A 15,399-nucleotide genomic window follows, 5' to 3' on the forward strand; every position below is an offset into this window, starting at 1 on the left:
GGGGCACAATAGTGAGGCAACACGTTATTCCAGCACAAAGCTGACTTCCCCACTAATATAGCAGGACACTGAGGCTCGCGGCCTGTTCAAACAAGTCCTTCACAGTATCTTCCATAAAATGATTTTCTCCCTTCTTTCTCTCTCTCTCCCCCCTTTTCTCTGCTAACTCTCTCCCTCCAAACAATTGCTCTGCTGGCAAGGCATATTCTACGCTCCTTAATGCCAAATTAAACCCCAACTCTTTTATTTTAAATGAGAAAAGGCAAAAGAGAGTGCTGACAATCTTGATTAGGCGAAAGAGAAGGAGGAGAGAGAAGAGGAGCAAAAATTAAACGGTATTAAAAAATATAGAACATTACATTAATGCCGTCCGGCACAATTGGTGCTAATTGGCAGATAATCCAGGAGCTCTGGGCTGCCTAATGCCGGGCTGAGTATAGGAACAAGCCGGGCCTCTTGTCCTCTCCCACCACAGAGTCCTACAAGCCACGGGATGGGGTCAGAGCGCGGTGGAGGGGGAGGGATTAACACTGGCATTGTTGGCTCTCTCCACTGGAACATGACCTTGACGAGAGTTTGGTTCACCCCTCCTTCTTCCCAATATTCCAGCAACATGAACTTTAATAGGAGCATAATGGGCAGTTCTAGAGTGCCAAGAGAAACACATGAAACACAGACACCCCAAATAAAACCTGACATTCCAACACCTTTGAATTAGAACCGACTTGGGAAAGACCTCTCAGAATAGAGTTCGCACTGTGTTTACCCGGCCCCACGCTGCAAATAGCTTCTCAAATTAGGATTATGTATGGATCTGAGCACAGTAAAGGGGAATATGTAATTTATGCGCACACACACAAGGTTCTAAAAAAATAAATTCTGTCAAAAAGGAATGAAAACAGTTTATTCTGGATGCCGGGAGTATTACAACAACAATTTTAATATCACTTTGTACTCAGAGACAGCTGTTCCATCTATAACAATAAAGTTAAAGTGTGCCAAAACAAAAGTGGTGACCCAAAGTGCTGTGGGAAAGCCAGTAAATGTTATGTGTTTAGAAAACGGTTCTGATAATCTTTATCCTAATCCCTTAATTGGGAGTCAATATGGTCTCCTGTGAGCGTACAAAGCCACTGGCTGGAAGGAACTCGGGACAGAAAGAAGCTCTTAAAGGGGACCATCTACACCTGGGCGCTGAGTGTGCTTTTCACTACTCTGAGGAGGCTTTCAAGCAAGTCCTTGGCTGTGAAAGTTCCCATGTTAAAAGCACTACCTATTACGGAATATCCGAAAGAGATGTATTTCCGCACAGTGTTTGAAGATTTCCCATTTGCATGAAAAAAGGGCCTCGGCAAAACTGTAACTTGTGAACTGATCAAAAGCCAGAGGCCGTTCTCGAGTTGAATGGCTTTCCCCCTTTGACACGAAAGAGGCTCTCTTGAGGCGCCTTCGCGGCGGTGGCCTTGGAGGTTAGGAAAATGTAGCCCCTCAGACCAAACGGGACTATTCTCTGGAGTCCGGACAACACTTGAGTCTGCAGCAATAGAAAAGAGCTGGTTTGCCGCTGTGGATCAGTACTTCAACAGGCCTCACTAACATTCCATAAGAGGGCTTTTACTATTCCTATGGACGGCCTTTAATGTTGAGAGGAGCATGTGTGTGTGTGCGTGTCTGTGTGCTTCTGCTTGTGTGTACGTGTTTACATATGCATATCTATGCATCTTTATGGCTGTGTTGTTTTCAACATGCTAACGTTATTTCAAAATTACTAAACTTTGTGTAAAATTTAATCAACGCGACACACATTGTTCCCAATTTGAAAACTAGAATTTTAAGATTGCTTGTGTTGGAAAAGTCCTAGTTAAACTGCTTGTTAAGAGGTTTGAAACATAAGAAAGTATAGCCATGCAAAGGAAAACAAATGCCTTAATAGGGGTCTTGCAGGTCACACACACACACACACACACACACACACACACACACACACACACACACACATCTTTGGCTGAATGTATATTGGCGCAATCCGCCCCTGCAAACATCTTCAAAGTGGAAAGAAGAGCGATAAGACGCTGGGGCATTTGTTATTCTTTCCAGGTCGATTGACTGTGTTTTGACTAGATGCTTTTCTTGGGAGAGGAGCTGTGACTGTGGGGAGAGGGCTTCACACCAGCAAAGTGTCCGCTGAGCAGCCAACACGCCGCTCCACGCTGATGGGCAAGCGAAGCTCAGAGACTGTCAGGCCAATCCAGCCACAACGCAGAGACCCTTACCACTCCCCTCCTCCCCTCTCCACCTCTGTGACTCAGCTGGTTTCACTTAGAGAACATGGAGAGAGGGGGTCACGGGGTCATACCATGACCTCATCAAATTAGCCCCAACCGAGTGAGGTGTTTAGCACGAGTTAAAACAAGTAATCTGAAGGGCATTAAATGCAAATGCAACGACCATATGCCCACTTCAAACACGGACAGCTCCCATCCAGCTACGCCCCCGCCCCCCCCCTCGCCCTCTCACATACACACAGCGGAACCATTCACGTCTCACAGAGTGGGGGGCTGTTAAGATGACAATGGGTTTCTGTCATGCCGACCAGGTGCAAAACATTTCAACTGCTGGCCAAGTCCCGAGCTGTTTGATATCTGTTAACAGAACATTTGCAACAAAAAGTCTGCAACTGAATTACTTTTTGCCTTTGAGAATAGATATCTCTTACATATGTGTACTATGTGCGTCGATATCTCTTTTCATCCTGACCTTAAACTTGAAATATGTAAATAAAGGGGGAGATGCTTAGAAAGGTTATCCAGCAGTTCAGGGAGGAGAAGAAGAAAAAAAGAGAGAAAATGCCGGGTAATACTTCTGCTGTGCTTCATAAACGCTACGCCATGTGTCCCTGTTAGTGAGAGCGAAGGCCTGGTCAGGCTGTGAAGATTATGGGCGAAGACTGATTTTGCCCCCTCGGGCGGTGGCCGGGCTGGGAACATGTGGCAGCTCATATATGCTAATAAGCACCTGTGGAGAAGGGGGAGAGGGAGCAGAAAAGCCCCGCCGGGCTCTACAGCCGTGCCACCTGCACAGACCTCCACTGTGCCTCACTGAGCTGGGAAACCTGACGAACCTGACTGCCGCTCACACGCAGCACTGGAAAACTGGAAAAGTTAGCAAATACTCTCCACTGACGACAACTGAAAGTGGTAATCTGGGGTTTATTTGTGAGATATCTTTTGTGCTCGCCTGTCTTGCTGTGTTTTTGTGCCAGAGATCACTCAAGAAAGTGATGTGTGCGCAGTACTGTGCTTTCTTTTCTTTTTCTTTTTGGCATTATTTTCTCTCAGCTGTCACTCTTAACTGTTGCACGCTGGCACGTTCTGTCTTTGTTTAGCGCAAGCAAACATGTCGCCGCTGCAGGAACTGTAAAATGCATCACTTCCTGTGCATTTCTCCAACGTCAGACTGGGAAAAGTCAAACGGATCTAAACGAAACTGTCACTGATTTCAAGATTTGCACCATTTTTGACCCAAAACACCATCTAATGACGGCTGATGTGATGTGACTGAAGCTTGCACTGTACGCCGAGCGAGTTTACAAAATTCTCAATGACACAAAATAACACTTATGAAATGTGTCATGAGTAGCACATTCAGGCCCGTGGAGACCCGTATAAAAGTCCCACTTGTTCCAAGTCGATAGTGTGTGTGTGCAGCGCAGATTTCCAGCCTTCATCTCATTCAAATCGGGGCACAGCTGCTGACGAGGAATGTGAGAGCAAAAAGAAGACATTGTGGGAGAGCGCTCTCCTGTCAATCAAAAGAAGTCTTATTAAATTTGTTTAAGCTGTGAAAGCATTTTGAAGAAAAGAAACAATGTTCTTCCCGACCACCAGTTTTCCTCGACAAAGTTTCCAATCAGGCAAATTTTTCTTCAAATAAGTTGGAAAGAGTATTAGATTTATTTTCTCCACGAAAAAACGTAGTACATCACTAACTAAACTCCCAAATCCGCATGAATAGATTCTTTCTTTTTCCAACCTTGAAAACTGATAGATATCGCTGCGCAGGATTTAGATTAAGTTCATACCTAACAACGAGCACATATGAGTTCTTCACATGCTCTGTGTCATGTCAGTAATGCGTCTCGGCAGCACATGTTTTTAAGTGTGAGAAACAGGCAAATACCTAAATGTCGACTTAAAGAATCAGCCATCGGTGTCTCCAGTTTATGAATCTTGCTTGCTTGTTCTCCTATCCGAGTGCTCTGTAAACCACATTAAAACCTGTCACTGTTTAGAAAATATGCAGCTCTGTAATCTGCAGAAATCTGCTTTGAGCCATGAGTGATGTACTTATGCATTTTTCAATGGCCAAACGCAGCGAGCTAATCAGCCTCCAGTGATTTATGGGATTTCATATTTTTCACATCTGGATTCCATATATAAAGGAATATTTAAGACACCACTTTACTACACTCTGCATACTTTATTGACAATCAGACTGTTTCACCACAAATATTCCCCTTTTTACGGTTCGGGAGGCCAGAAGTTAGATGGGCTGTTCAGAGAGACTGTGTGGAGGTAGCGTGTCCAGGCACTGCTGAGGAGGCAGCGATCACCAACATAAAGCAATAACTTTGCTGTACTTTAGACCAAACTCATTGGAAATGACTCTCAGCTCTTCAGGCAATTTCACACAATCTATACAAGCAGATGAAAAATATTTACATTCAATATTAGAAAGACATTTTAGACGTTTATCCTGAAACTTTAACCTCCACCCTCAAAGTGATACTTCAAATAAACTTTGCCAATTCTTGTTATTCTTAAAGTTAGTTGACACGTTATTATTAAAATTTTCCATTTGAATTTTAATTGAACAACAGAGCACTTGAGAGTGGAGCCGATATTAATTCCTTCTATAGTTAAGGATGTTTGAGGAAATTAGCCTATGTCAGCACAAGAGCTATCAAACGCATTATAAGATACTGCGCATTTGAGTTGATGCTTCTCAGCTCTTAACTTCCACAGTTCAAGTCGGAAACATTACAAATGCACACGCGCGACATTAATGGAATGAATTCACATCATCAGCAAATTACACAGTTTAATTCTCAGTTTGGTCTTAATTATTAATGCAAGTTCTTCCTTGTAATTTTTTTTTTTTTTAAAGGACCATAAAGTTAATAATTTATCTAATAATTTCTCGTCACTCCGCCCCATTTCTTTCCTCGCAGTATTGCTGAACTTTAAATGGTTCCTGCTGCTTGTTGTAAAACTGCAGTGAAGCTTCTGCATTCTGCACCTGAGAGATACTGATGCACTAACTGCACAAACAAATTTCACCTTTTAATAGACATGATGAGAAAATGTTATGACATTAACGTGTAACGCTGCTTTTACTGACACTGGAAGCAGAACACTCATTAAACCGGTTTGCACTCATTAAACTCAACAAAAGGCGAGAAACTTTTATCCAAAGATGATGTATTTTGAGGGAGAAACAAATATTAAATGAATATCAGTACACATGAAGGGACGCGCTGCAGTCGACTGAAACATTATGCATGCTCGGTAAGAAAGTATCTTTGATATTTGCATTATTATATGTTGTTATTAAACTGGATTAACACATTTTCCAGCAGTGTCAAAAACTTAGTTGAGAACTTTTTTTTTCATGCAGATTAATAAAGTATTAAACTTTCATCTTACACTAATTGAGAAGTTTACATTCTAAGCGACCACTAATACGAACCCTTTGCTTCCAAAATATTCCCTCCTGAGCCACCATTTAATAACATTGCTCCAACTTTAATGAACTAAACAAAGCAGAGTCTCCGCCAGTTTACATGATGCTGATGTGTTTCGGTGAGAACCTCAGAGTTTATACTGTGGACTGTATTTGCAGTTGGCTTTCAGTGAAAATAAGCCCCACACATCTCAAATCCCTTTCTCTGAGACTCTGTGGGCTTTTGCCCCTTCAAGGAGCAGAAGTCTTTGATAATGACTACATGTTTTAGACGAGTGCCCCCCTCCCTAAACTTTTAATAAATAGCTTCAAACGTAAAGGATCCTGATCAGCTCTTTGAGCAAAGGAAGCATTGCAAGAGCATGAGATCAACCCCTGGATTATTCTGCCCTACGCTGAAAAGCAGCCCTCTCCAGCTCTTGGCCCGGGCATAATACCCGTTGGATGCAACAAGGAACACTATTCGGATTAAGTGGTGCCCCTTTCACATAAGCAACAAGTGACAAAGGAGGAGATTGGGCAACTAACCTGCTGTTTAGATAAATAAAGGTACTCTATCAGCTCTAATAATTGCTAACCCCCTCTCCTTTTGCCCCATTGTCCACTGACAAGTGCTGCTTGGCCTCCTTCTAATTGCTGACAGATTTGATTTTTCAGCGACAGCAGGAGCTCTGTTTGTGGCCTTTACATCGAGTAATTACTCTCTCCCTCTCTCCTCACCGCCTCCTATTTTGTCCTCTCCTTTTCCCAAATCCTCCTCTTCCTTCACCTCTTTCTGAAGCTGAATTTTCCATTCCCTCAAACCCCTTTAATAGTTTCCTTCTATGGGAGCACATTTCGGTCACATTTAAAGATGTTTTCAATAAGTGATTCTGATTATCCAGCACTGCATACAGTGACGTGCCCATCCAAATCTTTATTAACAGAAGTGACACAGGCTGGGCAAAATATAAACCTCACTGAAGAGTATTTTAACTTAAAAATAACTTTGAAACTATATTTAAAAAAAGTTATAATGCTTATAATTGAGGATCTTTTTAGGCTGGATGTCATTCAGAGGTATTTATGAGTAGTAAAAAGGTCGGGTAATTGAGAGTTTGAATGTGAATTGTTCAAAGCCCCAAATTATCTATGACCAAAAGTCCACATGCATTAATTTGAAACTGCAAAATTGTTTATGATATCAAGAGAAACAGTCCAGGAAGTCAGGGCAGAATTTGCCGAATACAAACAAACAGAGAAAAACAGATGAAACTTGCGATGTGACATGAAGTATTATTGTGGGATAATAAGCGCTCTTGTGCACCATTCAAAATAAAGCACTTTTTTTTGGCAGTTATTCATCATTTTTTGTAATTGTAAAAATGCACATCCTCTCTACCAAGGCTTCAAGCTCGATAGTAAACAAAAAAGATGATTGTTAGTTAAAATGGGAGCTCCTGAAAGTGTGCATTCATTAACTAAACTTACTGAAAGTGTAAAATATGTGTATGATAAGCTGCTAAAAAGGACTTGAATCACAAAGTTTCACATTTAGGAACAAGTTCGATAAAGTTTGAAAATGGTTCTGCATGTGCCTTCAGCTTTGGCCAAAACAGCACTGTGACAAAACAAACAGTGGGAGCTGTTTCTGCACATGCTGCTTTCTTAACAAGTGCTGCCTTCCCTCCTCTCCTCTGGCCTGCAGACTGCATGTAACGAGCGCTGCTACCCCGTGGGAGAGCTAGAGGGCTCACTCCAAAAGCAGCAGAGCCCAGGAGAGCCTCCACAATCACCCTCGCAACATTAAAAAGCTAATTATCCCAGGAACAAAAGTGCACTTTATTTTCACTTAACACAATTAGTCATAAACTGCGTTTTTGAGTTCTAAATCGACGCAGGCTCCCATTCTCTGCCAATTATTCATAGTTTCATGTTCGTGTCACATTCAGAGTTTCAAAGCAAACATATTTTCAGTGCTGGTGTCTGTGTTAATCATCCCACCCACACATTTCATGGATTAGTCATTCACATTGCATGAAATATGAACCGGAGTGCAGCTCTGCCAACTATATACGTATGTATTATCCGGAATATTTCTATTGGGGAGTTTGAAAGGGTTAGGTAGACACTATATATACGCTGAGAGAGAGAGAGGGAGAGAATCAATGATTCCTAATCCACTCAACAAGCGGCTGAGATAATTATGCATTTCATAAATGATTAGCAAAATACAGGAATATTTAATCCCTCTTTGCATTGATGTTCTTTAAACAGCTCTTAGGTACACCAGGGCACATGATGAGCATCAAATTGGCCTTTCTGCTGGAAAATAGCATATTTGTGGCAAAAGCCATGTTTGAATGTGTCTTTTTTTTTTGGAGGCATTAGAACGAGGTTTTTAACATATTCATAATTGAAAATGGGTAACTATTTACAAACAGATGGAAAGGCTTAGAGAGCACAGCGTTGTCATCGGCATCAATTCAAACTGAAGGGATTAGCTGTCAGGTGTGCCATCTACACATGTGGATTGAGTTCACGTATTGATCCAAACGAAGCCAAGCTGGAATTTTTTTGATGCACTCAATTTGCCACATGTTCATTGATGAAGATTCTGCTTTCCCTTTGAACTGTTCAGCACATCAACTATTTTGGAAAGTAGTTAAATCTGTGTGTGTGTGTAAGTGGAGCAGCAATGACATGAAAGACATTAGCATCGTTCCTTTCCTGCTGCTGCTGAGGTAACTGTGTTGTTGCTGTTTTGTGTGGGAGCAGCGAGGCAGCCTCTGTGAATCACACACCTCAGATGACTTGAACGGAAATGTCTCCGCACACCTTAATGCTTAAAAAAACTCCAACAAAGAAGAGATCTACTAAAACTAGTCATTTTAATATCTAGAAATCACGGTACAGTATCAACTGTGTACATCACAAAAGGTCATGAGACTCAAATTGCCAATCAGAGATGTCAGCTCTGTTTAATGTCATCTAGGTAACCTTTTGTGGGTGATACGACACAAAAATTAGACAATACTTCAGCGTTTCTCCATCACAGACCTTGACCTTTGTTGTCACTTTGACTGCGTGAAAATGATTTCCAATTATCAATATATCAGAGCTCGGAGAAGTATGAGGAGCAATCTCCATTAAAATACACTTCCTTACTTACTGTTCAGAGAAGAAACGGGCTAAAAACAAACAGCAAAAGGTGGTGAACATGCTAAAGCTGCTACGGTCACAACATCTGGAAGATGCGTTAACCCATGTGAAGATGTAGTGCGTGGAGATAAGAAAGTGTCAGCGATGTGTCCTGGGGAAGAAGAAGAACAAGAGGGATGATGACAGCAGTGTGTCTGACCCGAGCGAGGAACGACTCTGGGGAGCAAGGACCAGATACCTTCAGCAGACACTGGTGACTCCGAGTAACACGCTGCCTTTACTGCTGCCATGATTCTGCAGCACAGACACAAGCACAAAAACAGGCATTAAACACACATGAACAGTTTTTCTTCCTTTTCAGATTTAGATAATTTTGTAGATGGAGGATTGTGCACTCATACAATGTGTTTTCAACTCTTGATCATTAATCCTTTGACATCCATGATGGCAGATCGTGGCAGCTGTCATCGAGTGTGACAAGTGATCCATAGTGTAATCTGTGAAATGGCTCCAGGACGTAGGTGCTCACACTTTCTTGGCCTTTAGCAGACTGAATACAAAGGTCATCTGTTTGGGCATGCACTGTATTCCCCAAAGATGGAAGGACATTATCTTTTCATTTATGACCTTCCTGACATTGCATGGCCAAGGAAACATTCAGGGCAATATTCCAGCTTTTTACCATCAATTACTAGAGCTAAATACAGTGTAATTACTCACCTACAGCCTTCTCACTGCATACTACGAACATACATACATATGAAAAGAATCCTTTAATAAGGTTTTAGGGATTAGATTGCCCGGGGTTGGATTTGAATTTATTAAATAGATATTAAATAGATTATATTGTTGTTTTCTGGCCAGATCGCTGACCCACAGCTGGACTGCTGTTATTGTATGTCTTAATCACAGACACGTGCATTAAACAAAAAGCATATGTGCGTTTTCCACTTCTGTAAAGTGAAGTGCTCTTACTAACACAAACATGAAGCACGCTTTCAGTCCCATTTGCTTGTTTGCTTGCAGGACATCTCAAAGCTGCCTTAAAGATTTCTATGAGTTTTCATGGGAAACTGGGGCCATGGGCCGAGGAGCAGGTGACACAGATGACACATGCACATATTCAATCTGAGTAATCTGCCACAATTTACAGATAATTCCCACATGTGCATCTTTATTCATACTTTATATTCATATATTTCTATAAACCTGATTGTCATTCATCCTGTGGCTTCAGTTTTCAGCTGCACTTGCTCAGTATTCGTACAGGAATCCTCAAGTTTTATCTATATGCAGGTCTGACTTTTCTACATTGTGTTGAATGTGTATATGTGTGTAGAAGAAAATGTTAATTTGATACTTAATATAGGCAAATTGCTATAAAACTGTGCAGACTGAGTAGCTGTGTGGGATGTTTATCCTTGTAGAAACTGGTAATAAGCTGATTCCATTCTGCTCCTAGCTTTGAAGACTGGTAAACGTAATGATACATCCCACTCATTTTTTCTGTAGGGCTAAGGTAATACTACTTTACACTTGTGTGTTTTTTAATGCACAGTCTCGCCAAATGCAACATTTGTTTAGCATTTAAATGTCTCACCGCATGTAACAGTTAAGACATACACATATATATCCTATTGGCTATGCAAATGCCAGCACACTATACTGTACATTCCAGCGTATTAGCAAAACGGTAATCTGCAGAGACTCATTTAGAGCATGTTCTACATTCATTACTTTAAATGACTTTCAGCCATTCCACTGTAAAATGCATTTTTATTTTCGCTATGGAAAATTCTGTCTTCAGCAGCAGGGTTTTACATAATAAAGTAGTCCATGTTTAATTTGTTCAATTGATAAAATAGCATTGGCAGGGACTGCAAATAAGGTACACATTATCTCCGACATTTTTCATCTTGGACTGTCCAAGCAGCTGCAACGTAGTAGAAGTGGACAGAAGAAATCCACAAAAGCCAAGAGAACACAACATAATGCATGCGCCATGTGCTGCAAAACCACCAATTCCTTTTGGACATTTGCAAGCCCTCTACATGGATTATACAAAGATATAAAGAAGTCTGAAATGGCCTAACCTCTGTTCTGCCGTTCCCAATTCATTCAGAGCTGACAGTTTTCCTTTTTTCTGCGAACATGCTCTTGTCATTAGCATGCCTCTGAACTTTGCCTCACAATGTCTCCTCTGGACAGTTCTGATGAATTATTTCATCCTGTACGAGGCTGACTGCAGGGCATACACATGTGGGCGCTTCCTCTGGCCTGGGTAGAGTCTTTCCATGCTGGTGCAGGACAGACACCTGTTCCCCTGCCCTGCTAAACATGACCTGAGAGCGTGCTGCTGACATTAAACTGCGCATGTAAGAATGCACTAATTTAGAGGCCGACAGGGACACAGTAAGGCTACTATCCATATTTCTTTTCTTGTGTTCAGAGAATAGAAAAATAGTGTCTTTCAACAGTCCATGCTTGACCTCTACTGTTCTCTCCACCATAGGTTTACATATGATTAGAATTATCAAGGAAATTTGTTAAAACTTGCAATATCACAATCTAAATATCACACAACGTCACTGAAGTGAGGCACATGTAATGATAGTAGACAGATAGCAAAGACAGTGCGATCATGTTTTTTAAGAACAACTACTGTGTGGAGTTTAAATGAAAGTGAAGCGTCTCTGTGTGCACAGTTTCATTATGACACGTTAGCTATAGGAACAGCCAGTCAAAGAGAAAAGCCTTTGCCTGCTCTGTGATTTGTGATGCATTTCATGTTTTACTGCTTTTGATGTGATGATTTAAGTGCTACACTTTTAGCAAAATATCATCTATTTCATTTAACAAAAACTTGAGCTGTGTTTTTGTGACAGATTCCATTTGTTTAGAACAAGTTATGTTCATATCTGAACCACTGCAAAGTCATTTTTGGTGTTTGAAAAGTCCAGGTGAACTTAATGAGTGCTTCGTGTTCTGGAGTTATAGTCAGACCAACATTTAGAATTTTTATGGAGAAATATGAGATGAAGAGTTTAGTTAACCCCCAAAACATCTATACAGTGATGTGTTTAAAGACAAAATTAATCAAATATGTCAAGACTGTCCACGCAGTAAGTGTGTGTATGAGACGGTGGTTGCAGCCAAATATTACCTGCGCAGGCTCACACACACACACACACACACACACACACACACACACACACACACACACTGGATCAGTGCACTTTTTTCTGGTAAATTGAAAAGCGAAATGAGGAAAAGCGATCCTAAATAATGATACAAACTTCCACTGTTATTAATGGGGTCTTAAACTTATCGCTGAAGAATTACTGCTTCTAATCTGCAAAGCTTTTGTTCAATTCAAATTCTTCTAATTAACACTCAAACATGCCAGCACCCATAGATGTACACTCTGCAGACACAGAAATGAACCAGACATCCCTCTGTGCAGCCACTTTTTCCAGCTCTGTCCCACTGTGGGGGATCCCAGGATGCTTCCAGGGAAGATGAGATATGAAACCCCTCCAGTATGTTGAGAGACTGCAGCGGTCTCCTCTCCTCTCATGGACATGCCTAAAATATATTCTCATGGAGGTGTCCAGAAGGCCTCCTTCACAATGAAAGGAGCATCCTCACCCTGTCCCTAAGGATGAGCTCGTGACCATGGCTGAGGCTCGGAACGTACATCGACCGACAGTTTAATGTCTTCACTGCGAGACAACAGCTGCATCATGTGATCTCAAGCTGTCCAAAAAGATCACAACCCGAATTGGGGACAAGGCACAGCTTTGGCATTGCCCTATGCCCTCTGTCACTGCTGAAAATTCAGACACAACAACCACGGTTATAGAAGGACCACAGCGCATCCTGACATACAACGAAGAAGGAGGGCATCTTTTTGGATTACTGGTTGCAGAGTAAAGGGCTGTGCACATAGTATGATTGACATACCGGAAGGAACAGCTCCACCCCCTCCCAGCACAAACAAACCTGTGCTAATTGAATGGTTACATTTAGAGTTTGTGGCATTGTTTATTTATTGATATGTTTTGGGATGTGATCAGAAATTCAACAAATGATGGTTAGATTGGTTGAAACAGCAGCCTTAGATTTCCCCCATTGCTTTTCTAGATGTTCCCACTCTTCACTTGTTTTTCCTGTTTTGGCAGAATGAGTCACGCAGAGCTCATTGACCAGCGAGTAGTGGATGTTTTTCTGATGTTAGTTTCACTTACTCTTTCCGAGGCCTTTAGGGAGTCACCGGGCTGACATGTTGCCCGAGCTTAGCAGGCCTTTTTAGCTCTGCTCGTCACGCTGCAGTCGCACATCTGCACCTATATATCAAAGCTGTGCACAAAAAACATTCCTGAGAGCAAAGCAGAGGTGATTTGTGTGCCTTTCTCCTTCTTTTTTTATTAAAATTCATCTGTGATCTGACTGTTCACTCGGCTAAAAGCTATACCTTTTAAATCAGTCATCCGTCCAGAACTTATACCTGCACCACATTAAGACCAGCACTGACATCACGACTGTTTCCCCTCTCCCCGCTGCGCCTCATGCCTCTTTCATATATTTTCTCTTGTCCTCAACAGATGGACTATCCTGCAGCCAGAGATTTTTTAAAGTGTTTAATAAATGTAATACAACCTATCTAGTGTTGAAGAAAGGGGCCTAAACCAGAACCATGTGCAGCGAGTGGATGGCCGTTAGGGGCTACAGCTAATATAGTTCAACATGTGGATCCGGCCATGCAGGCAGGTTCACTTACATGTTGGACAGTTTATGACCTTCAGCGTTATTTCCTCAGAAAGTCTGGGTCCTTACGTTACTACTCTAATTTATAGCGTAACGTTTTGTTTTTAAACGCACCGATGTATTCTCTACTGGAGGAGAGTAATAAAAGGATACAGGTGATGCTGGAATGCAGCTTCTTTCATGTTTCACCTCACAAAGGAGTCGTACAGTGCTATTATATTCCTATAGGGGGTAATATGTGAAAGTGTTTGACTTATTGTCAAATTAAGGAACAGTGTCATGACCCTGGTGGTGTATGCATGCCTCAGGTAGTTATTTCATTCAGCTCAACCTGACACTGCTAACCAGAACAGATAATAAAATATTCCTGAAAAGGAATGTGAGCGGTGATGGGACTGGATAAATCACACGTGGAGGTCAACCAGGAGCTGCACAGTGTGAACACTTATGTTCCGCATATTCCATTGTTAGGCTGGGAAGCTTTATCAGATCCTGCCTTCAATAGTACATAAAACTCAATGGACTTGCTGCTGGCCACAATGCACTCAAGAGCAAGAGCCAATCACGTAATCAAAATGCTTTCTTGTAATTCTAATTTGAATCAGTCATTACAAACTCGTGCTGTACAGCCAAACTTTGTGTGAACACAAACACAAAACTATATTTGTAAATTCTAGCAGGGCTTGGTAATCAAGATAAAATCCTTTGCCCCTTGTGATTTTACATTGCAAAATCAATATGTTCTTCAGGTACTTCATCCCATTGATGCAAAAAAATACATAATAAAGAACATGAATGTTTGCATTTTATTGTGAAATTTAAACCAGAAGAATGTGTGACTTTAATTAACATTTAACAACGTGCTGTATGTGTAAGTGTACTTTTTCCTTATAATTATAATTTATTTGGCTGAAATACTCATTACTTGTCAGGTGAAAACAGGTTTTTACTCGGCCAATTCATTTTAGATGAGCTAAATAGCCATTTTCTAACACTACCTGTGTTACAAATAGCCTTCATTTTGCCACATCTGAATCTTTATATAACTGCAAAGCAGCATTGTTCTGTAATTACTCACCTAATGTTTATACCAACAGTTACTGCAAAACACGAGGGCGAGATCCTGAAATGAATTAAATGCTATCTGACTCGCATTTTTGCACAGCCTAATATTTCACTATAAGCCTTCGCATTTCATTCAGAGATGTGCTCTAGATAAGTGCAATAATCTCAGTTTGATGGATGGCCCAGCCGGAGTCTGAGGCCAGCACCGTGTGTACATACTGCACTGGTTGTGGCAGAACGATAAAGCCGACATAGGCAGGTGTGTTTGGTTAAGATGCACTTGTCAAGTGGGGTGACAAGCATGTCTGTGTTCATTCAAGTGAACCCCTTATCTGCACCTCCTTGTCCCACTCATGAGACAAAAGCACTTCCCATGTTTGTATGATTTACCTCTCTCAAACAGTGCACCCACGAGCACACGCCCACTCACGCGCACACACAAAAGCACATACATGACCGTATATTACGGAGGACAGCGTGTTAGCTAAAGTTATTTATGCAGCTAGCTTACTGCTTACCTGTACAGTATACCCACAACTCAACACCGATAGTAACATACATCAATTGTTCTTTCTTTCTTTCTTTCTTTCTTTCTTTCTTTCTTTCTTTCTTTGTATTCTTAATCAGTTTTTAGGTTAACATAGATTGGGTTTCTTATCTACATTTCAAATCCTCTGTACCCAC

Source organism: Chaetodon auriga, chromosome 11 (genome assembly GCF_051107435.1).
Source record: "Chaetodon auriga isolate fChaAug3 chromosome 11, fChaAug3.hap1, whole genome shotgun sequence".
Classification (NCBI taxonomy): Eukaryota; Metazoa; Chordata; class Actinopteri; order Chaetodontiformes; family Chaetodontidae; genus Chaetodon; species Chaetodon auriga.